Source organism: Passer montanus, unplaced genomic scaffold, assembly GCF_014805655.1.
Source record: "Passer montanus isolate IOZ18808 unplaced genomic scaffold, ASM1480565v1 scaffold17, whole genome shotgun sequence".
NCBI classification, from domain to species: Eukaryota; Metazoa; Chordata; class Aves; order Passeriformes; family Passeridae; genus Passer; species Passer montanus.
In genome coordinates this window covers 12,512,025-12,538,679 of record NW_024364270.1, presented here as the reverse complement: position 1 = coordinate 12,538,679, position 26,655 = coordinate 12,512,025, and positions in this window count along the sequence as shown.

The following is a 26,655-nucleotide window of genomic DNA, read 5'->3' as shown; positions in this document are numbered from 1 at the left end:
ACAAGAGAATCTGACTGAGGCTTAGTTCACATTAGAACACAGAGAAACAATAAAAATCCTCATTATATCATACTGTCTCTTCAGGCTGGCAGAGTTCAATGAATCAGAATTCCAGTATGACTGGATTACTGCCTTCTCATATTGTTTGAGGAGTCCTGGTCTCAGCAATTCTGAATGATGAGGAAATAGATTTCATGGATATTTTGATGAGAAGAGTAACAGAGGTCATACCATCCCAGCGTAGAAACAATAATGTTTATCTAGTGTTTGGCTTCTGCATTTATACAATTTAATTAACCTCATGGCAACACCAGCATGATCTGTGGCAGAATAGAAGATGTCTTACTGATTTCAGTTTTGTTGTGAAGTTTCAAAGCAGTGATTTGCAAAGTTGAACAGCAAGAGTGCTATCATATTCTATGAGATTTCTGAACAATCCAAAGTCATACTGTGAATTACCTTCAATATGCAAACTACTGTTCAACTATATCATTTGTTATTATGCCAGTGCAAGTGATATCTTTTAATGTTACCAACATATAGATCAGCATTGTGAAAAGGAAACAATGTAGGTTTATGTCATCCAAGAGTCAAGGGTGTCAAGGACTCAAGGATTCATGGTTGCCCATCACCTGGGTAGCTAATCATCTTATTCACGGTCCTGTATTTGTTTAGAGAGCAGACATCTTCAAGATAAACGACTTAGGTCCTTGACTTCATTTTATGCAAATCATTAGATCATAAGTATGAATTATGCATTTTTCAGAAGACATGCTTTTATTACAGTTTGCACTATGAAGAGCAACTGTAACACAATTCACCTTGAGAACACCTGAAAGTGAGTCAGAGCATATGGCAAGTAATTCATTGTAAGTGGAAGATAGAATGGAGATATTCCTGCAGAATGAAGATCACATCTCCAGACCTCTAGAAAGTCAGACCTTTCTCAAACAAAAGACTTTATGATTTTCTGGTATTATTTAAAAGGTATAACACCTTCTAGATGAGTTACATTATTCAGGAATTTTTAACAATAACATCCTGTCTTACTCCTTGCCTTTTATTCTTAAAGGGAAAAAAAAGTCAACTCTTTTAATTAGAACAAACAGGAATATAAGCTTTGACACTATAAGATTTTTTCAGTTAAACCAGTTGATATGCTTTTGCTTAATCCTGGGCCAAAACACTTCTGCGCCCAGCTATAACACACATAAGATTTAGCTGGGTTGCAGACCATGCAAGAATCCATAATCCTGGCTATGGCAATTAACATCTCCAGACACTGGTCACAGCCAGAATGGCTTCATGAAGGGAAAGTCTTGCCTATCAAACCTGATTTCCTTTTATGACAAGGTAACCCACCTAGCTGATCTGGGAAAGCCAGCAAATGTAATTTCTTTGGACTTCAGCAAAGCTTTGATACTGTCTATCACATTATCCTTCTGGACAAGACACCCAGCTTACAGCTGGATAACCACATCATGACATGGGTGAGCAACTGGCTCACAGGTTGGGCACAGTTATAGTGAATGGGGTAACATCAGACTTGACAAACTATGAACTATAAACTGCACCAAACTTTCACAAAGCAGCAATCTTCCAAACATTTTCCTGCAAACGTGCAGTTTCTCCCTTGAGTAGGTGTAGCCATGATATTTTATGAAAAATCCTTTGCTAGGATTTTTTCTCCTATTTTAGCTGAGAAGCCTCCGAAAAGAAATGTAATGTGGTCTGGACACTGTTTACCAACAGGTGCATCTGTGATTGGTCCATGTGAGTTGTTTCTTTCTACTTAATAACCAACCAAAGATGCAGCTGTGTCAGACTCTGAGCATCAGGAGCTTTTGTTATTCATTCCTCTCCTGTCCGTTGTAACCTTCTGATGGATCCTTTCTCTCTATCCTTTTTAGTAGTTTTAGTATAGTGTTTTTAATATAATATATATCATAATATAATAAATCAGCCTTCTGATACATGGAGTCAAGATTCTCCTCTCTTCACTCGTCCTGGCACCCTCGAACACCACCATAAGTAGGGATGCCTGTCTGTTACACCCAAGAGGTTAAATGAAGAATTCTGTGTACATTATCATCACTCTGGTGGTAAGCTACATTCAACTCCTAATCAGTACTACTTGTTTTGCTAGTTTTAATATAGGAACCTTGATACAGTGTACTGTTTTATGTCATATTGTAATCTACTTGGAGTTCTTTAGTTCTATGCTTTGTAATAAGTCATTCTGATTAAGATCTTTCATCTGTTATCTCTTGTCTGTTTAATATTCACTTTTATAAATAGATCTGGTTTGCCATCGTTAGAACTTGCAGAGTGATTCCTTCATTTTAAAGTGTGATCAAGTTCTGAGGCTAAAGCAGGGCCTCCACTCATTCCATGACAGCTGGCCAATGAGATCAGATAAGCAATCTGCCTAATACCATATGTCGGATACAGATAGTAATGTGTTATGCCTCATTTCTTGTTTTAATTTTGTCTGTGGACTTGTAAGGCTGAACTTTTCTATGAGTGAAGTGATTGCAAACATTTGCCTTAACCTTTCCCCTGCCCTCCTGCCCCTCAGGTGTTCTCTAATGCTTGCTATGGAAGAGCAACTGATGACTAACATTTTTTAAACGAAAGGCTAAAAAAATGGTAAATGCAAACACAGAAGTGCTACAGTGTTGTTATCTCACTGCAAAGGTTTCATACCTTCTTGGAGATATCTCATGGGCAGCTCCTCACAGCACTGACTCCTTCTTCTCAACACAGGCAACAAACTCCATCTCTCCTCTCAACCAACCAACCTGCTCTTTTATAATACCCCTCTCAATTGGATCCAGCTGTGGCCTATTAAGGGCAGGCTTGTTCTTAATGCTTGATAATTAGCACAGCTGTAACTCTTTAGGGGCCAGATTACCTTCATCACTTGTCTCTATTCTCCTACCTTTTATCTAACCACACTACAGTGGCCTGGAACAATTTCAGAAGGGAAATGGAATGCAGGGCACAAAAATTTCTCTGATGTATTATAGAAGTTTCTTCAGTTCAACCAAAGAATAATCAGAACATTATAAAGTCTTTTTGGATTAATTTTCAGTCCACGTCTGGTCATCTCTGACTGGATTTCAGTCAATAGGAGGAACAGTTTCAGGAACAGAAGAACAAGTAAAGGACCTTAACTAACTGTCCTTTGAATAGCTAAACTAATTAGCCTGGTGTCTCCCATGTCCCTCAAACCCCAGTTTTCCTTCATATTCCTGACATCTGTCACTGTAACAGCCCATATCCACCCAACATGCCCAGAGCCACACCCAGACCATATAGATTTCTTGTTTCAGACTAAGCCACTTGATATGCATCTGCTCAATTCTTGCCCAAAATACTCCTGCCCGCAGCACCACATACTCAAGTTTAATCCTGGGCTCCTCAGCACAGGACTCTTGCTCCCTTTTCCCCCAGAGATGCATTGGGTGGCTTCTAACAACATATACTGAAAACAAAGGTCATAAGAGCAGAAGTCTCCCTTCTTTGTCACACTGGGGGCATAAACATGGCTTTCCACTCCATGTCAACACCAATTTTCATGCAATCTCTAAAACCTCAAAATTTTTAAGATTTTGCTTTAAAATTGGCAAAAAGATGCATTAGCTATTAGAGCACAGATAGAGATGGAGTAATGGCATATGCCTCATTTCCTTAGGTAGGCAGGCAACAGATTAGTAAAAAGGATGCATTTTTCAGAAAATGTTTATGCCACTCTGTGTGCCATCTAAAATTTTTGAATCTGTAACTTATCACCTAATGCACAGTCATTTGAAAATGGCAAACCAAGGAAGAATGCTAATATAAAAATTACTCAAAAAGATTTTAGAGGCATAGTGATACACATCCCAACATTATGCAGTTAATTTAAATAAATAAATAAAATCTGTAATATTTAGCTAGATAACAGCAATAAAATTACTAGTGATATGCTTTGCTGCCTTGACAGTAAATCAGCATAAAAGATTTTTTAAAATGTTTCCTGTCATGTAAATGAGCTAAAATGCTGCTTCCTGAATAATAAATATTTGTACTGTGCTGTGTTACAGCAAGTCCCTATAAACAAAATATGTAGGTAACAATAGAGATAATGGAAAAGCTGACACCTCAAGCACTTTTTTTATGTTGCATTGTTTTCTGAAAGACTAGAGTAAAGCACTGTATGACACACTGCAGAGAAGTCCAAGGAAAGAACTCGGCATTTAAATTTCCCAAATGTACGACGCTTTTGACATTTCCCTTAAGAAAGTTCATGATGTACAGTACTTTTTGTTCTGCATTCCGCTAGGAAAAAATGATCAGAATAATGATGGTAATTGGTAAACAAATGAGTGAGAAATCCCAGAAGCAATCTCACATTAAAAGGCCACACCACATATTACTGAGGAATACTGCTCTACAATATTTTTGGTTGACTCATAGATGGATTTTTTTTGCTCTGGGTTGTTTGGGTTGTTTCTTTCTTCCTTCAAATAAAACTTTCCAGAAAGCAAGACAACATATTAAGAAGGTCTGAAGAGGTCATATAATCCCTGGTAAGACCAATCACTTCTGCTACAGACAGCCACACAGCTTCTCTAACTCAGGCTTCCAGCAGCAGAGATCTCCACAACATTCCCCAGCCGTTAGATGAGGCCACCTACCTCAGTCACTTTCAAAAAAATAATTTACTAACATCTAACCTGAATCTCTCTCAATGCAAATTAACTTTTCTCTTCTGCTCTCCGAAGGCCTTGTAACTGCTCTTTCTTCCCTCTACTCTTCTTACTTTCTTGATTCCATTGTTTATCCCACTTTTCTTTAAATTCAGTGCCCCAAACAGGACATAGAAGTTCTGCCAAGATCCTATTATAGATATCATATTGTTATTTGCATTATACATATTTTTAATATATTTATTATACATAAATATTGATATTTATAAATTATCTTTAAACAGCAGAACAGTGTGGGTTCATGTTTAGGGTAACTGTATCCAATACAGTTACCATAAGCTATTCTTCAGTATTTTCTAAGCAAGGTTCCTTCACCTTGTAATTGTGCAGCTAATTGCTCCAAAGGGTAGCACACTGCAAAAGTCCTTACTAAATTTCTCCCAACTTTTTGTAGACTGTTGCTCCAGCACATTTATCTTATTCCTGTCCTCCAAACTTCTTGCTGTTTCCTCCTCATGGCCACCTGCCAAGTAAAGAAGTATGCTGAGCAGTCCCAAACTAAACCCTCCAGACACACAATAGCAGATGCTTCACAATTCCTAACTACTGGTTGATTCAGTTTGCAGCTGTTTCACCTACCATGCTTTTTTTTTTTTTTCTGCCTAAAAGTGCAGCATGCAAAAAAAAAAAGTCCAGGTGTTAAAGGCAAGTTGCATCTCATCTATAGTCTCTCTGACTCTAAAAGGCCTGCCACTTTTATAAAATTAAATTAGACTAGTTTTAAAAGAGTTGCCCTCAGTCAAGATGCCTTGTATGGGTTGATTTTATTTAATTTTATCAAAGATTGTAAGCTCCAGCACTTTACTTGAACTTCAGTTAAGTAAATTGTCTGCAACTCCCTGATCCTGCTCTTCCATTCTCTTACTTTTTCCATCTTTCTGAAAATTCACCATCTTCACTGAAAACTCTGTCAATGTTTTCTTCAACAAGAATATTTTATCCATTTCTCTAAATGGGATAACATTCATCAGGATCAGCCAATAAAACAGTAATCTCTTTCTTCCTCCTTCTACACCTACTCATTGACAGTAATCATGCTAGCTACGTGAGAAGATCACCGTTAATTCCCTTTTCCACCTATAATGATTATCCATACATTTCCACGCTCAAATTAAGTGGCAGTCTGGACCTCAGAGCATGTACAACCTTGACAGACTAATGTCACTCCTGTTAATAAGGCAACATAAATATTCAAGCCCCTGAATCACTTTACCAGATTTTTTAATAGCATGTAACTTTGACAGTTCTTCCTCTTTATTTCTTGCATATCTTGTATGGCATTTAGAAATTTAAGATGGGCAACAGACTGCTGCTTTTTTCTCTTCTCTCCCACATTAGCCCAGCAATCATGAGGTAGATATCAATATGTCCTGATGTTCCCAAAGATACATATTTCAACGTCATTATGCCATTTCTTTACAACACTACTCTGACTGCCATATTGAGTTCTCAGAAGAGACAAAAGCCACATTCCCATCCCAACAACGACTAACTCAAAGCATCCTAACCAGCATCATTCTGGCTTATCTACCAAACTAAATTTTAATAAGAACCCCAGAAACCAGAAGACCAACTGGAAAATGCAAAAGTAAATCTTGGATGTAACAACAGCAGTGTCTCCTGACCCAAGCTGGATCTGCCTCTGATAAAACCAAAGCAGTTTTTCATCTCCAAGAAAGGAGACACACAAACTATATGTGACACTTTTACCCTGTCCTTCCTCCCTGACATAAAAGAATTCCACTTTTCTTTTCAGGCTCCCAGGCAAAAAACTACATGTTGTGTGCAGTCTCAAATGTAAGCAACTAGAAATATTTTTCATTGAAATTGGAACAGATCAGCAGTAGTCACTTTGCAAAGAGTATTGAGACCTCCAAAACTGAAAACATCATTCAAAAGTAAATCTCTCTCAAGAATATATTCAATTGTATTTGGATTTAAATTCTTATGAAAGTATGTTAGAAAAACTAAACAATTAGTCTTCAATTCTTGTTGTCAAAAAACATAAAAGGAAAGAAAATTAGAGCTTGTTGTTTTGTTGTTTGGGGTTTTGTTTTTAAACCTTGACACTTTCAAGAAGCCATATCTGAAGAAATCCTGCTCAAACAACCTTAATTCTGTTTTTTAAAAAAAAAGAAAAAAATCCAAGAGGAATAAAAAAGCAACACAGCTCTAGACTTTATCTCTGCTATTAGACTTTTAGAAACATGTAGAACTTATTGAGGCTGTAGTTAATTATGACTTTGTGAATTTTTTTTCACCTACACTACTTTGCACACTACACTTACTAAATAATTACAGCAAATTTCCCAAGGTCAGGAACCAATGTCTATAAACACAGTGACAAGAGACTGTAAACAGCAAGAGGTATCTCAAAAACCTTTCTTTAACAGGAAAAAGCACATGTACTCTTTACAAGCATCCATAAGCCCCACACCAACTAGACAGAGTACACATATGGATGTGTACACACAGAAATCCACACCTCATTTTCTTAATAAAGAACTGAATCATTGGGAATTCATAGCAAAGGCTATTGTTCGCTCCTGTAGGCTATTGGGTACCTGTGGTGTGTACCCAAGCTCATTTTTTTGTAAGCCTGTACTAGATCAAGGTTGAGCCTGGTGAGTAGGAAAAAAGCCTCTGCACTAATTGCAATATCCAGTCTCAGGGTTTCACAAGCCTGTAACTCTGCACATGGCATAAGTTTACCTTACACCTTCATCTCAACCAGAGGTGCTGTACTGAAAAAAAATTGGCTTCAGTGGAATTTGGGGTGGCAAGTATACGCAGCAGTGTTAAAACTAGGATCTTCAGGAGCCATATTAGAACAACCAGTAATGGGAGGGTTTAGATTTGTGAACTGGTGGGCACCGGAAATTTTACAGAAAACCAAACTTCTTATTGTTTTTCCCCTTCCCCAATAATACATATTAAATCAAGTTTATCTATAAAGATACTGCTTCTTTGGGAAGGAAGGAAGGGTTCCTCCCTTCCCTTTAATGCAACATTAAAACTGTAATACTGTAATTTAGAAAAAAGCCATGAGAGATTATATGATGGATAACAAAAAAGGCAATGGCAAAAACCATTAGGAATTACTAATGTGCAAATTTTTCTTGCCTGCAAGAGAACAGAAATGCAACATTAAAACTGTAATACTGTAATTTAGAAAAAAGCCATGAGAGATTATATGATGGATAACAAAAAAGGCAATGGCAAAAACCATTAGGAATTACTAATTACTACTTACCTGCAAGAGAACAGGATATGGAAATTTCCTGTTTGTTTGAAGTAGCACTATCCTTTTCTTTCACCATGTTTTTTTCCCTGATTGCCTCACCCAATAAGATGTACCTGTCATCTCAATCATGAGACCAGCCAAAACTTAGCCCCATAGGTGGGAAGCAACCTGAACTGATTAATTTGTTTATCAACATGTGGAAAGCCACTGGATTGCCTCTAGCCCACCTGTAGTAATTAATTATACAAACATGCCCCATAGAAATCTTCCAAGGGGATTCTAACACCCACGCCCTCACAATCCATTCTCAAATGCTGTTATGTTAACTCCACCAAATACACAAAACTTCACTGAAACTGTTAATGCAAAATGCAATTGCTAATAAAAAACATTAGTTCACTGTTAATGTTCACTTCCATTCCCTGAATCTCAAAGCCAGGCAAACGAGAAGCACTTTCCAGATTTCTACCCTTTCAGAATTTCTCTTTTGTCACTGTCTTAGTATTGCTTCAATGCATCTCCTGTATATGGGGTTTTGTTTGGTTGTTTTTTTATAAAAGATGTTTGGCAAAGTCCAATATCACTCACAATATACCAAAAGCATAAATATTAGAAACAAAAAATTAAATTATACAAAATACACTATAATATCAGCAAGGCTCTTTCTTCTTACTATGTAGAGCCTTTTATTAAAATCTAATACTAACACCAGATTAATGTGACAGCCTTGAGTATACAAACCAAGTTACAAAGGAAATAAGCTTTTATTACTTTTCCAAAGATACAACTAGCTTAAAAGTAAGAGAGAGATGATGAAAATCGCTCAGAGCGAGGGGGGAAAAAAAAATCAAACCAAAAAATCAGTGGTTTTGGAAAAAAAACTCAAATAGTTGAGAAGTTAATTGGATTTCCAGGCTTACATTTAATACAACAATCCTCCTTACACAAAGTCTTTACTTAGGCTGTGTATTTCCCCATGCACAAGCCAAGTACAAGAGGATTTAAATAAAACTTTAACATTTGAGACATTTTAGTTCTTATGATGGAGTTAAGCACTAGTACACAATACCAATACAGGCAATGACCAGGGCCAGTAACAAAAAATAGAACTGGATTAGTCAGATGCCAAAACCGTGCATAACAACACACCTCAAAATAGGTTTTGTCCTGCTGGAATTCTCCAGCAAAGTGTTATGACTTCAAGTGCAGTAGTTGCAGAGCTCGAGCTGGAATCATCCCTCTCAAAACTCATCAGACATTGAAGTGAGTCACTCTTTATCATTCACATAAATGGTAGCAAGTTTTAGTGCCATTAGTCAAACATTAAACTTTTTCTAAGCCATTGAACAGATGTTCCAGCCTTTAAACTACCATGACTTTTTTTCCCAGTTGCCTCTGAACCAGAAACCTGTTGTTCTGGCAACTCTGCACAGGACTTAAACTTCATCCCAAACTTTTCTGATCTCCTTCCACCTCTGCAATTCCTTTTGCCAACTTCCTCACAGAGGGCAGCAGCAGTTCACACCTATGCTGCTAACAGAGTGAGGTTTCACACGGGGGTGGAGAGACAAGGCTACACAAGTGATGGCAGCAGGGCACAGGAGGGACATTTTTCACAGGTGGGTCTGAGCACCAGGAAAGCACAGTGGTGGGACGGGATGGAGCACTGAGCAGGAAAGGGGCTGGACAGTATTCTGTTTACATTTCAGAAATTCACTGTCCTAGTTTAAGAACATACCTTCAGAATGAGCTGTAATTAAGCCTTTTCTCTCCTTTATTCCTCCTTGTCCTCAAAGGCCATTTACTGCATACCTTTCTGCCCCATTGGAGTCCCACGAGACTGGGAATGAAAGCAGCAGAGTTCTGTATTTTCAGAAGACATAACTGCAAATGGCTTCCAGCTGAAATATCAGAAATCTTTTCAAGTAAAGTGACTTGATATGACTCATTTGCTAATGTCATAAGCCTGTGGCACAAAACATAGTTTTGTCTAACTGCTTATTAAATAGAGACAATTTTTATATTACCATCTTTTTGTTCCTTCTACATCCCAAATAATCTAATTTCTCAACAATTAAGCAGTTTGCTTTAATATACTCCTGCTAATTTAAACAGAAAACAATAGAAGTAAAAGGGTATAATCTTTATTAGGTCAGTGATAGTTTCAATAGGTTGCAGTAAATTAAAATTTTCATGATATGCAATTAAGCAACTTTATTAAGATAATTGCCATTTTCCTCAGTCTTTTGGCTTAGTATATGTCAATAATTATATTGAGACATACACTCATTCATGCACATACATATGATTTCCACATTATTTGCAGGTGATAATCAGTAATGTGCTTCTGAAAGCCAGTTAAGAAACCACACCTAAAAAATAACTTCCCATCCTGGACAACAGTGTAAGAATCACCCTCTGGCTGTGTAAGTAAAACACATGGGAGCATATATGTACTTAATTTTCCTAATAAATAAAATCCTATTTGTTTTCCAGCTACAGAGCCTGGACATGATTCAGAATCTGAAATGCCACACCACAGTACAATGCTACTCCCATACCTGATAAAATACTAGTCTGCTCTAAAACTTCATGTTTCCAACTTTGTAGAAGAGGGAGTTATGTTATGAAACTAGTAAAAAAAAAGTCCAAAAATGTTATGATTGTCTATTTTGCAGAAGGGAAGCAATTTTCAGCCAAGTAATTGGTACATTTTCTTAGTGCATTATGTTTCTCAAAACATGTTACTGTAGGTGGAGATTAGCATCCCTTTTCTTCAAGAGGAAAATTACTTGTCGTCTGTAGTGACTGGAGCTGTCATTCCAAGAGCTGACAAATGTTAACAATCTCTGGAGGTGTTCTTTACAAACATCTCAAAAATAAATAAATATATTCAGAACAAGGATCCAATGACCAAAGAAAGGTTATATATAGAAGGAAAATACCACTGTTTGAATATTCAAAAGCATCACGTATCCATCATTTCCAACATAGGGAAAACTATTTTAAAGATAGCTAAATTGGAACATTAACAACTAATATGGAACATTTCCAGAGAAATAACACAAATATTATTTATTAACAACTAGAAAAGTTAGCTGTATCTCCCATTTTGCAGATAACATCAAAGAGGAAACGAATACAGACAACAGTTCCATTCCAGCCATCCAATCTAGTAATCTGTGCAGACAGATTAGCAAAACCCTTACATCTGCAATTAGAAAACTGCACAGATATTTTTCTTTCAATCTTTTTGTTGTTCATCACATCCTTACTGCTGTTTCTTGAAACTGTTTCCAGTGCTTGCAACAACAAAACATGAAGTTGCACCTCCTTATCCCGCATGCTGAAAGTAGGTCTACAAAGTCCAAACAAACCAATTTGCTCAAATCAATTTATTAAACCACAGTAACTACCATAATTTGTTTAAACTATGATGCCAATACCCTGTGACACTGTATATATGTATAGCACACTAAAACATTTAAAATTTCAACCACAAAATACATATTGGTTTTTAAAAAATATAGCAATACACTAATATATACAACATGGAAGGACGCACACACTTTTCCTTCTTATTTGTAAGACACTGTCAATCACAGAACAGGATGCTTTACTGAGTCTTTGACTGAGAAACTCTTACCTTTTCTGTAATATTTCAGAATAGCAGCTACTCTTGGCCACATGACATGGCTCTTGGAGAAGGTCCTGTGCAGGGCCAAGAATTGTACTAGATGATCCTTGTGGGTTCCTCCCAACTTAGCTTACTCTGAGATTCTGTGATTAAAATCAGAATCAAGTGGAGAAACTTCTTTTCCCAAGGTGAGACTTTTGCTAGGAGACAAATACCAACAGGTCAGAAAACCTTAGCTAAAATTACAGATATACAGGATGTAGGACCACCTTCACAGAAATACAACCTGAAAAATAATCAAAATAATTTTAAAAAATTAGCACTCAATACAGCTCACTAAAGTAATATCAAAAAAACTAGGAAAAATAGCAGAGTAGGAGAGTCTCATTATACTTTCAAAATTTTTCATTTCTCAATCTCCCGATGTAAACCAAGGATTTCATTTTAATATAAAATTAGTGCCCTATCAGATAAATAACAGAAATATAAATAAATCAGCCTTGCAACTAGCTTAGCCCAGGGTTATAGGTAACTCTTCTAAATTAACTAAGAAGCACACCACAGAATTCCCAATGCATTTAAAGAACCTCCTTCTCACAAGAGATTGATGTTCTTCATCCTGCTCAGGGTCAGATTTGAGCACGTTCCCTTCAAGCACATGATCATCACATGATGGGCTCTGCCCAACACATAACCCCACATAAATTCATAGGCTCTAAACAATGGAATTTCGAAATGGTGGATGAAAAATTGATGTGGGGAAAAGGGGATGGAGGACTTAGAACCTCATTACTTCAGTCTTACAGAAGAATTAGAATCTCAAGTGATAAAGAAAACAAAGTAATACAGACCAAGGGCAAGCAAGCAGGCAATATTTTTCAGTGTCAGTCTCTACCTGCTTTGTGCAGTAAACCAAGAAATGACAGCTTCCAACCAAGAGCTGCAAAACACCCCACTGACTACGAGGCAGAGTTTCATGTTTCTTTAGCCCTTCATCTTCCCCATTACAAGGTCTGACATTCACCAGAGGCAGTGCCTGATTTCAGCATTTTCTTTCAGATGCTGTGGAGACAGATCGGGATTACATCACCCCATTCCACAGGTGGAGGGGACACAAGGCAGCCCACTATGATGAACTACACCTGCCCCAACTAAGAAACATTTCTCATGAATCCTCCCACATACAGCAAATCATCTACATCCTGCAAAGTTTAAGAAGCAGAACTATTTAGCAGGATCAGATTTGTAGCAAAAAAGCAGATATAAAAATTTTCTTCTCCTGATTAGATGCAAATGAGAACAACTTAGAACATTTAAGCCTCTGAAAGGCTTAAATGAAAGACTCCTTGTTATGTAGTTCATTCAGTTTGTTACATGAAAGTTCATATAGTGGAGGAAGGGAGGAAATTGTGATACCTTATCACTGAAAGGCCCTTATTTTAAAACTAAAGGTAATTAATGAAAAGAATAGTAGGTATTGTAGAAAATAATTATGTCATAAAATATGCGGTACTATAGATCAAATACATTCTGCCAGTATACAGGTTATGAGGCTGAGAAAAATACTGTTTCTTCTAAAGACAGAATGTCATATCCATACAGTCCAACCTAATTGATAATTTTTATATCTTTAAGTAGGACTGGGATTATTCATTAGCTGACTGAAGCCTGCACTGTGGTGTGCACAACTTTGTGCAATGCTCATTATTAGTAGGTCTTTTGATCATGCAACTACTTTGTTTGCAAATAAGGACAGCTTTCTGTCAACAGCCATGGTAAGGTGCCATTTTAACTCATACTGGAACAAGGAAGATGTGGGAGTAAGCCAAAGTTAAAACTTTGTGATACTAAACAGCAGGTTGCCTGCTGTCTTCAGCATTAGCATTTAAGTTCACTGCAGCTCAACTCATTTTGTATCAGAGGAGATTTATATCAAGCTGTGGGAAGGCATGCCAGCTTCTGGTTGTGTCTTACAGAATTACCATCAAGAACACAGATCATAAGAAGCAAAAAATAAAAGCAAACTTACGGAAACATTTCATGTGCTACCAAAACTTGTAAAGGTTACCCTGGTGCCAGGATTACTTTCTAAACATCTTGCTCTTTGAGATACTTCTTGAAAAGAAAGATTTTCTTTCCCAATTGAGGGGTATAGTGAATTGGAGTTCTAAATAAATGCAAGCCAGTATCAAACTGGCCAGTATCAAACTACATCATTTGCCTTGTCTTATGCCATTCTGAAGTAATATTTACTGTTAATTGTCCTTTTGTTAGCTCCTTATGCTGAGATCGCAAAGGTGCAGTGCCAACTGCAAAAATTCACAAGGAAATTTTGACCATAGTTTTAGACTACTCAAATTGAGGGGAAAAGCACCTGAATAATTTACATCCTGAAAAAGAAAATGTGATTTTCTATCTGGGATACAACCAAACCCCCAAGTTTGCTATTTCCTCTCAGAATATTACTTTATTAATAGTAGACCTTATGATACACTGTTTCATAAGCAAAACTATTTTCAATAGCATTGAAATATTTGACTATGCAATACAGACACATAAGGGAAAAAACTCTCAAATTTTCTCTTTGTTCTAATATTTAGCTGTGAACATGCTTTTTCAAACACAGCATGATTACTTAAAATTTCACTGCATTAAGACAGAACTTCTTTACTGGAAAATGTTTGACATCTGCAAGTCAAAAAGAGCCCACGTAGAAAAATTCCCTCCCTATTTTACTGCCTTCCACTGCTGTTACATCAGCCCAATACCTGTGACAAATTAACTCTACCCTGCAGCCAAGTGAATTTCACTTAGCGACTTCTTATGGAGGAAAGTAAAAACAGGATAATCAAGAGCTCTGCCCATCAGACAAAACCAGCTGTCATTCTGCTTAACTTCTACAACAAATGTCCTTAGACCCACAGGAGAGAAAAGAAACACCATTTGGCATTTAAACCTGAGGTGCCAGGATTCATTAAAGTGGAAAACAAGTCTGGATTGATTACTACAATTTTAAAAGGTCATGAATTCCTAAGGTTTTTTTGTTTCTTTTAATGCATATTTAGTTATTTTACCAGGCAATTGTTTTAAATTGTAAATTATGACCCTGTATAATGGGTACTGCCTTAATTAGATTTTAACTATATGCTAATCTGAAAGAGGGGGAGATTGTTTCATGCTTTCTCAAGGTCTGCTAATATCCCTGCATATCCCATAAAAATGCTAATTGAGAATCAATATAGCTAACTTTTATAACTGAGTGACTTAAAGGTGCAGAGCTTCCACAAACAATGGCCTTTTTGAAACATTTAAATTTCATTTGAAAGTACCATTTTTGCTTCCATTGCATGACCAGTGATTTATATCAACAATTTTCCAAGTAGTCATGGAGAGAAAAGCAGTGCAGAGAACAACATAACTACAATAAAATAACACCAACTTTTAAAGGCTTCAGCTGTGCCCTGTGGTTACAAGATACAGCATTAAAATCAAAGTTTAGCTTGGTCTCAAAATCAAACCAAAGACCTTCTAGAATCAGCAGTTAAAAACTTTCCCACCTTCAACATTTCACTCAGACTTTGCTCATGGACTCAAACTCATAACTGTCATTTTTTCTTTTACAGATTGTACTGATCATTTCATTTTTAATCCAAACAAATTTACCACAGTGATGACCAAAGAAAATATATATATAAAGCTTATCAGTACAATCAGCAGTAAAATAGGAGCAGTGCTATTTTCACTTATGACCTCATCTTTAAAAAAAAAAATCTTTTTCAAAAGCATTTCTCCTTAAAGAAAATAAACATTCTTCGGCAGTAATGTCAAATTTAAGTAACTGGAAATGGAGAAGAAATAAGGCCAGCAGATCTAATGCATCCGTAAGATTAAGAGATTGATAACATCCAGCCAGCCTCACCCTTGACTGTCAGATGTGGGGTGGCAGATCCCAGCACCAGAGGAGCGTTCAGTCAGGAGGGAGCAGAGGACAGCTGCACAGCTAATGGGATGTGCCACTCCAGTGCAGCAATCAGCTGATACACAGCCATCACTGAAAATTGCTCTAATTTGGTGGTTATCACCTATCTTGCTAATATCTTGGTAACAGGAAGAAACACAAATACGTGCTTTAATATGCTGCCCACATCACACAAAAGTTGAAGGCTAATCTTACTTCCCTTACATCAATTACTCCAATAGAAAATTGGTATGGAGGCACTTCTGTTGAACCTGATCTTCACACCTGCATCACTTTCTGCAACCACTGACCAAAATTACAGCATGATGACTGTTCCACTCCTTCCCATATCTCCATTATCCATGCATAGCCACCAAATTTCATCTTTGGAGTTTTGATCAACACAAGTATTATCACATGGATTAAAATATATTTAAGAAAATAAGTTTAGACTTCACTGTTTCAGAAAGGCTCTGTGTTACAGCATGGTTTACAACCACTTTAAAGGTAAAGCTGTTCCTATACTGTGCATACAGAACCTGTGAATAATCACTAGTACCTCCTCATGTCTCAAAAACAGCTGAAGACCAAAGATCTAATAAGAGACCAAAATAATACCCATACCCTTTCCCCCATTATGCATCACTTCAGAGGTTCTTTTCTGGAACAAAGTGCATCTTAAGTTACTTCTAGAGGTTTATTTGTTCACAAGTCCAGAAGGAGATCCATCAAAACACTCAAATAATCTCAATGTTCTTTAAAATCTGAGCAAAGCTGCACAGGAATACCCAAAACATGATGAGTTGTGGGAAGCAAATTAATTTTAATTTGCCAAAGATCCCCACCTGGAGCTGCCAGTCTTTTCTATGTGTACACTGGAACTTCAAAGATCACCACTGTAAAAATATACATTCCTCTTGATATATACATACCTAACATCCATCTTAGAAAAAACTTTCTGTCCTGTGCAGCATTTCAGACACTATACCCATGACTTCTGTTTTGGCTTTTGTTTTGTTGATTGGGCTTGAAAAGCACTTTACCCTTACTAAAGCAAATTGCTCCTTTCCAGAGTGCATTCTCAATGACAATCCTGCATACTAAAATGGTATTAAGTCTTCACAATGAGATTTTCTGTTGGTGCCCAGAAACACATCTGCAAGAAAGGGTTTATTCAGAACTAGGTTTTTACACTAAAATAATAATGTTCATATTCCCTCTCCCTCACAGCTGCTGCTGATTGCAGGCTCAAGATGAAACAGCAGAGGCTGGTTCTGAAATACAGACCTTAATAATTACCCTTTTTATTTAACTGTTTACCTTCTGATCTGGCCCTTGGCATCTGCAGTTTATGATCCATAGACAATTCTAAAAGCTTTCATATTTTAATTACAGATGCAGGCAGAAACAGTTCAACAGAACGTAGGAAAAAAAACCCTTTGCACTTATCATGGGGCTGGCAGTCTCTAAAACCCTGCCTTGCCTACTTTACCCAGCAACAGGCAGAGTGCTGCTGGATGGGAATTTATCATGTCCTCGGGTGATAATAACTAGAATTTCCCAAGGTTAGACACACACCTGTGCTCGAATTCACCCATGCAACACTGCCGTGCTCTCTGCACACGGCCGTGTGCCTGCGGAGCACTTCAGTGTGCTGGACAGACTAATTTCTGAAGCTCTCAATGAGGCAAGCATATATTCAGCTTTTAGGAATCAAAGGACCCTAGAATTTAAGTGCACCATCCAAACATGTTGGAAAAAAGCATTTGTTTGATGCATAATGCTTGCCTTTAAACATAATGTAACACTGGTGTCCAGAAGTTAACAGCATTCTCATCAGTCAAGATGAAAGAGTAAAGAGAACCTATAAACAATTAGTAATTTCTTTCTGATTAATTTAACAAAAGCATTCATGTTGGAAGGGAACTCTGGAAGTCATCTGGTCCAACCCCCTACTCAAAGGAGGACCAGCTACAGAAGGTTGCTCAGTGCTTCATCCAATCATGTTTTGAATATCTCCCAAGGATGGAGATGTCACAAACCCTCTGGGCAGCCTGGTCCAGTGCTCAGCCACCCCCCCCCTCCCAAAAAAAATTCATTACTGTATTCAAACAGATTTTCCCTTATTTCAGTTAGTGCCCATTGCCTCCCATCCTGTCACTGGGCACACTGAGAAGAGCCTGGCTTCGTCTTCTTTACTCACCTCCCCATGAGGCCATTACACACATGGATAAGATTGCCCTGAGCTTCCCTTCTCCAGTCTGAATGCTCCTGGCTCTTTCAGACTCTCTTTGTATGTCAGGTGCTCCAAGACCTTTGATCCTCTCCACTATGCTTTGCTGGACACACTCTACTCTCTTGGAGTGAGACAGGCAGCACTAGACACAACCCTCCTGCTGTGCCTCACCAGGGCTGAGCAGAGGGGAGCAGCATAAGTGAGCATGCAATTTTAACTAGATTCAGTGTTGCATACACCCTTCCCACACGGCTGAGAGGGAATAACCAGTCTAACAGAGAGAGCAAGCCTTTCTCATACTTCTGAAATACAGAATTTGAATTTCCTCTTCAAAATGTTGTCAATTTATTAAGTTCACATTGCTGTGAAAGTAAAACCACTTTCATCCTGAGGTGTAAACCTAAATTAGCAAAATCTCTGGACTTGTTACACAACCTATAAAGTAAAACACATCACAACTGTCCTTTCACTTGTCCAAGCTTATCATGCTGATGCCAAAAGCATGGCAATTATGTTTCTACAATATAAGAGAATTACAAAACAAAAGCAAATTGTGATTAATATAAAACTATTGTGAATTCCAGCCTTCAGAACTGCCAATACAATAGCATCAAATTTACCCTTAGAGACTTTTACTAATAGTTAATCTAACAGCTAATAGTAAGAGCAGCTAATGAGAAATCTAGAGGACACCATTTTTATATTTTATGTCTATAAATTACACACATATCCATACACATGATTCTAAAAAGAGGCCCAGTTCATCTTACATCAACTTCTGAGTAAGCAAAGGAGTAAATACAGCTAAGTTTGAAACTCTTCCTGTGCTGATTCATTTGTTTTTGCCATGGGTCTTGTGCAATAGGATCTACACATTAGGACAACGAAGCATCCATCCTCTGCGTGGGCAGAACATAGCGTGCTGTCAAGGCTACTGAAACACGAGCAGAAACAAAAAGATTCAAACCAGCTTTTGAACTCTAGATATTTTACATGTTATTTAGAATAAAAACTTTCTGCTTTTTTTTTAAAGGCTGAACTTCACCTTACCAGCTCACACAGTTCAACTCTTTGTACCACAAATGTATGTAAGACCCTGCATTATAAAAAAGACTGAGGTAAAGGCCATTTTTAAAGGAGCACCAGAGTCGTTTTTAGAACAAACCCACTCACACCTTAACATGAATACAGCTTCAGGCTGCCTTGTTAAAAAAAGCTGGGCTTCTAACTCCATATAACTTCTAATTTCCTGATCCTTAACATTTTAGAATACAACTGAAAAAAAATATAAAAAAACAAAGGCAAAACACATACAATTTTTATACTACAAGGAGAAATCCCTCTAAAGCAATGTGGTCCCATTTTGTGATTCAGGTAACACAATATGAATGGATGCCTAGAATAGTCTCAACAAGATATGCTGGAGTGACATGCATTATCCTATCCAGGAGACAATCTGCCAAATATGCATCTGGTTAACATCAACTAGTTGTTCTTTTTGGGAATATAATTTTTCTTTGTCATCTCTGACTACACATATATCTGGATAGAGAGATGTCTCTCAGCAAAGGTTTACAACTACGGCAGCAGGCAAGTACAAGCTCACTCTGTCCATGCACTGGGAAGATATTTCTTAGTGGGACACCATCAGTCTGCACACAGCCTCATGCATCATACAGTCCCATGCCCATTCGGGGTTATTTCTGGCTCCAGTTGTGCACCGGGCACCCCTATGCCAAAAAACCCCTGTTTTGGTACCTATTCTTATATTTTATTTATATATTTTACTCAGACTTTTGCCTTTTTAAGATTTTTCCAGCTATAGTTATACAATACTAGTTAGTCAAAAATCCCATTTTTCTAGCAGTTACTCATAAAGTTGGAGTTGAAAAATAAAAATGCACATATGAGCCTTTATGCCTTCTTTACCAGCTCTTAAAATCCTAGTGTTAAGTTCTTCATGTTCAGTAGAAGGTTGTAATTATAAAGCAAGCGGGAGAAATTATTTCAAGTTAAGGTAAAACTCTGCCAATGAAGTTCAGCCAAAGAAAGGATTGAATCTGAAAATACCCTAATAGCATTTTATTTACGTGCCCTTCTCCCCCCAGTCCCCTGCCACCCATTGCTGGTTCTCAGGTCCATGTACCTGTATGGAACTGATAGCTCAGTTCCATGGCAAATGGCAAGTGTTTTGAAAAGGAATTAATTCCTCTACAGTTATTACTGCAGTTACTCCAAAGCAGTTACTCAACAGACAATAGACTCTCACTAGAATAACAATATTTTTAATATACATACTGCTTACATTCTTCTTTGTGTTACAGGATCTTTGGGTATGAATTTGACTTCTCCCTGCTTTACAGAAAGAACACAAATGATGTCAAATCTCTTTTTGTTCAGGTATAAAACTTGCTGCTACAGACTAGCTAGAACACTGAAGTTTGAAGGCACAGCCTTATTAAATATTAACATTCTGCTGGATTTTTATATTCCATTTCAATATATTTGTGGCCAATAACCATTCATTTTCCCTCACTTGCAGAAGCTGAGCAGGTGTGCAGGTAGCTGGTTACCAAGACAACATACTGGCAAGGGATTAGAGCAGACACTTGTATGTGTATAACTCTGAATAATGCAAACACTGCTAAGTGATACATTTTTCATTATTCGAATATCACATGATGTTTTATGCCATTTAATATTTTTTTGCCTGTTGAACATGCTCCTGTTAAGAACCCAATTCAAATCTCACAAGCAAATGTAATTATAGTTTCATTATAACAATGAAAATACCACTTTATGCATTTCTTCTATGAGCTCAGTAAGTAGTTATACAAACAGCTGTTCCATTCGTACATCTTACATTTAGAAGAACTAAGCACCAAGAAAGAGACATTTATAAAAACAAAAGTGAGATGAAGAAATGTATCAGAACTCTATCAGATATACAACCACTTCACCAAGAAAGCCGAGTATTTCAACAAGGCATGTCTTTGCAGTAATTCTTACCTCATTGCTCTAGTGATAGATACCAGTCTTTTAGCAACATCTTAAATTCTGTTTTGTTAAACTGTGGAAAGCACTGCAGAACATTCTAAAGTGTTTTATCAACAAACTATGAATTACAATGTTAACCAACAACCTTTAATAAAAGAAATGAGCACAGGTAAATAGAAACCACATTTTAAAATGTCTTTATGTTCTTAGAGACAAATTGAAATGCACTTATTCAAAACAAAACCTTTACAGAGATTTTAATATATATCACCACATCCTAATTTTAATGCTTCATATTTATTTTATACATACTGCCAGAGGACAGAAAACCTATGGCTTCCTCCATACTTCTCACAGTAACAGTACATTTCAGCTGCACCAAAATGTGGAGAGAAAAGCACAAAATAATGAGAAATGGCTCTTTTTGATCCACTACATACAAGATCAAACAGCTGCATTTTATAATTCAGCAAACCTCAATCTCCACTTTACCCATGACAATCATCCATAATATGAGAGGGAGAAATGCTGAAGTTTCCTCATGTAGATGGAAAATGTTAAGTGCTACTGTCATTCTGTTTTCTGCAACATAAAGGAGAAATGGTCCTTCCAACAGGTATTTCTAGGACTGAAAGTAGGAGCAAAAGGTTCAAGTGTCATCACTTTAAATTCGTAGATTTCAAAACGAGGAAGAGAAAACCTGATGTATTTTAATGGATACACCTGGGCTTTTGAAAGGCAAAGAAGAGCAGAAAAGACAAGTTCATGTGCTTTTCATCCTCCTTCTATACTGTAACTGCTTCCAGCTATGAGCAAACTGCCTACCCTTGCCCAAAAGTGTAGCAACTCTTATTCTGCCTCAACAAGCATTTTCAGGTATGTTTCAGAATCAGATCCCCACAAAACAATTAAAATTACTTAAGTTTTATTCGATTTCAAACTTTTCACGGAGCTCAGAAGATACAAAGGAATGTGGTGGGTATTATAAGCGCTTCTAGTAATTGAAACTATCCTCCTTTGAAATACCTAGCGGCTAGATAACTCACCTGTCCTGGCGCCTCTGAAAGTCCTGATAAAAACAAAAATGCCTTTGAAAAACCTGCACACCCACAATCTAAGGGTAGGAAGGAAGAATCTCAACAGTTCTTCTCTAGGGTTAAGAGTAGAGACTCAACAGCTGAGGTTCTTAAAACAGACTTAAGGTGTTGAAGTTTGTGGGGATGAAGAAAGTGTTTGTGTATTTCTCAATACTGTGACTTTAGAGATTTCAATATCACAGTCAACAAAAATTAGACTCCCTGAGCTTGAAGAACCTTAGTCTAGATCTTCGCAGACAAAAAATGCAAACCCTGGAAACACTTCAGCACAGGTGACTGATCACTGAAGAAACCCCATTCAGTTCAATGAAGCAACTTGCATGGCCAAAATGATGCTTTTAATTAACTATTTCCAGGATTCGCATTTTTAATTTTGCTGCAGCCTGCCCAGAAAAGATGAGAGACTCAACCTGTCAACTGCTTAATTAGACTGAATTTCAATTCTCAGACTAGCTTCCTCCAAAGAAACAGCCATCTGTTTCATGTTGCAAACTCCCCTAATGTCTCTCCTGGCTTGATACTGAATTCAAGACAAATACTTGTTAAAATCAAAGATACAACCATGCAAAGAGACTCTCGTAGGGTTAATGCCTCCATAAGCTCACTGAAGTCACAGAGACTTTACAGTAGAATTAATTTTTTTCACCCCACAGCATGGGCCACTGGACTCACTACCCAGTAAGGAGGGCCGATAAGAGATAATACAGACAATCAAAATTCCAGATAAAATAAAACGTAATGAAATTTAAAATTCTACAAGTCTATTGCTTTTCACAGAATATTTGTGCCTATCAGCAAAACAGTGGCATAACACACAACTGAAGTTTCTTGTCATTAGAAGGTAGACCAGCATGTACCTCTTGTCCCACCATAAAGTACTGGAGAAACCATAAAGACCCAAGCCTAGAGTGCTGGAGAAACCTCAGCAAACAGCCAAATGCCCACCTAGCTCCTTGCTCACTCCTCTTCAGCAGGAAAGGGGGAGAAAATAGGATGACAAAGCTTGTGGGTGGAGATAAAGGCAGAGGTATTGCTTACCAATTACCTTCACAGGCAAGACAGATCTGACAGATGAAAACTCCTTCAATTTATTGTCAAGGGAAACACAGATAAACATTAAAGCAACATCCTTCCTCCTTTCTGTTCCAGACTCAATTTCACTCCTCACACTCCTCCACCCTCCAACCCCTGAGCAGCACAGGGGAAACAGGGGCATTACAGTCAGTACACAAGGGTTCCTCTCTACCACCCCCTTCCCTCTTTGCTCTTCTCCCTTGCTCCAGCCCAGGAGCTTCCAAAGGCTGCTGTTCTTAAGGAAAAAATTTGTCTGCAGTGTGGGCTCCTCCTCAGGCTACAGCATCTCCTAAAGTATCAGGAAACACCTCTTTCTCCTCCTCCTCCTTCTCTGACCTCTGTTTCCCTCTACTGTTTGTCACACTTTTCCTCCTCTTCCTTTTCCTGTCCACCATTTTTTGCCCCTTTTTAAACAGGTTTTACAGAGGTGCCACACTTGTGGCTGATGGGCTCTACTGTGTCCTGTGGTGAGTCCACTGGAGCTGGCTATGTCCAGCTTGGAGCAGCCTCTGGGTCCTTCTCACAGAGACCACCACTGCAGCTCACCACCTTCAAAACTCTCCAGGGACACCCAGAGCAATGTCAAACACCTAGAAGTTCTTGGAAAGAGATAGAGATTGAACAGTATATCAAAGCCTCAAATCTCAGCCAAAAATCAAATGCTGTGATATCACCCTCAAGAAATTACAGATTAGAGTGGGGTAAGAGAGGAAAATAACCCTTGTGATATAACAGTAAAGCTCTGGGGATATTAAGGAGCAGGAGAGGAGTTACCTCCTTTGAAATAGGACCATAAAGAAAACCACTTCATTTTAGCTCTTAGGGATGAGGAAGAAAGTTTACTGAACTTAAAATTCACTCATCTTCACAATATAACCACAATTTCTCAACTGCGTTTACAGCAGTAGCACTGCAAAAGGCTAAGCAGCGCTGACCTCAGTAGCAGCACAGAACTGTTTGTGCTGGAGAGATCACAGGCCTGTGAATAATTACCCACTCTGCTCCAGCCACTTCAGAGACATTGCTTTATGAGATTTTGTATTTCTTAACCTTTATGTTATTGTGCTCATATCATGATCAATTATGTAGGTTTTAGGTTGGCGCACTTGCCCAAGTGTTTCTCATTTCACTTCTGCAGTTGTTGAACTTTGGTCTCTAAGATTTCTTCATTAAACAGCATATATTTGTATCAATATCCACTGCATTTGCCTACAGCATTTCCCTTGCTAAAGGGGGCTCTTACATGCCTTCAAAGAGGGGCTTTCAAAGATGTAACATAAACATGACTCTGTTCAACTTAATTACAACGGAAAGAAATATTCCCCATGGTCTCTGGCAATCCAAACATTATAGAGCAGAGACTTCAACTAAGAGCTAATCTGATTTTAAAAAAAACTTGTTGGCAGACAATTTTAGTTTAAGCTTCCATAAGACTCCAATATGTTGTATTTCATTTTCTTGAGGTTATATATGTTATCTATTTAAGAATCTAATTCCTCATTTTTAATAATAAACCTAAAGCATTTAAACTAACAGCTTTAAAGCATTCAATACCATCAACAGCCATCCTATTAGTCATTATCACACACACATAGCTGCTTGTACTAACTGTGATGGCCTCCAGTAAACAAACTGGAAGAGAAATTAAATTTTCACACCAATATAAATACAACTCAGCAACTTCTCTTTCATAAATGATACTGTTTATATCTCAAAGTGATATTTTTCAGGCAAAATAAATTATAATATCCAATAGTACCACTTCTCTGTATGTTTTGGGTGGGTTTTTTGTTTTGTTTTTTAAATCAAAGCACTGCTGTAATTTAATCTTCTAATTTATTACCATAGCCTGAAACTTCTGAATTGCAAAACACTAAGTTCTGCATCCTGCTGTTGATTCTTCTTTAATGAAAGAGAGTAAACATTGCTGTTCATCCTCTCCAGCCTTTCAAATACCTTTTACATAATCAACCTCATAGTTCTATTGAATCCTGCAGAGTTAAACTGGAGGATTTCTGATAAGTTTTTTTATCAAATCCAGTGCCACTCCAGAAACTGAGCATTAGCAGTGTTTACAAAACTGCTCCACCATTTCCTCCCACTAACAGGGGAAAAAAAATAAGCCAACTATGAAATCGTCTTCCATAGTTTCAGTGTCTGAAAATGTAAGAATTGCAGTTACTTCAAATATCTTTCTTCACAGAAAGAGACAGTTGCAGACACCTGTAAGGGTAATATTTTCAACAAAGAACTCTTAAAGGTATTGTTTTCCCTGGACATCCATTTCTGTCAATGCACACACAAAGATGATGAGTGCTGCAGCACTCACAGTGACCATTTCTCATCATGTTTCCCTAACATGTCTGACCTAATCATCCAGAGGGGCAGCTAATTAGCTAATTGATTTTATAGTTTTGGCTGAGAAGAGTGGCTAAAATTTAGTTGACTTGAAACTGAGTCAGCTGGACTGACATTAAAAACAAAACAAAAAAAACCCCAAAAAAAACCCAAAAAAACAAAACAAAAAAAAAATTAAGTAAGGAATTTCTCATCATGTTTCCCTAACATGTCTGACCTAATCATCCAGAGGGGCAGCTAATTGATGTTATAGTTTTGGCTGAGAAGAGTGGCTAAAATTTAGTTGACTTGAAACTGAGTCAGCTGGACTGACATTAAAAACAAAACAAAAAAAACCCCAAAAAAAACCCAAAAAAACAAAACAAAAAAAAAATTAAGTAAGGATGTCAATTCATGCCTGAAGGGGTATGGTAGGACTCCAGTGTGCATACATGCTGAAACTGCGTTTTGATACTCAAATGGAAAACAAGTAACTGGAAAACAAGTAAGTGCATTTTTTCTGCATTCACAATCATCTATTCTTTATGCTCAGATTCAGCACAGACTTAAGACCTTCCAACACCCTAAAAAAATCTCCATTTGTAGAGCAGAACAATAGAAGACACAAACCTGTTGAGGAACAAAAGAGTCAGGAATCAAGAACACTGTCAAATGGGCATGGAGGACCTGCAGTAGCAGGGGGCTAGTTAAATTTGCTTTCTGTGATGATTCTCAATATAGAAAGACATCTAGGATTGCATCTATAGTGAAAAAACAGGCAAAATCTTATTTAGTCCTGCTGGCTCCCAGTAAGCAAGCAGCAGAATGTTTGAAGCCTACCTAGAATTTTTTTATAATATCATCATGGCACAGACACACATAATAAAACATTTATTCCTTTCCCAAATACTTAGTAAACAGATAGCTAAAAAACATGTAGCTTAAAGCTCTGGATATAGGCTCCCCCCTACCTGCCAGAACAAACTGAATGTCATCTTAAAAAAATGCCATCACACAAATACATACACCAGCCTTGGCAAGGTGAAACAGGCACCTGCTGCACATGTAGTTCCAGCTAATCCAACCTACCTATGTATTATAATGTCTGCAGTTTGCCCTGGGAATGCTGCTTTCCCCAGCTGGTTACTTTGGGAATTAATTTTTTTTAAACCTGAGATTACAGTACAAGGGTACCAAACCTTTATGGTAAAAAGCTGTGGCTTTCTGAGCAAAATCACAAGGCACACAGAGTCAGCTCAGGTTCACAGGGTCTCCTGCCCTCATTTAGTCCTAACAGGTTGGTTCTGATGCCTGCAAAGAC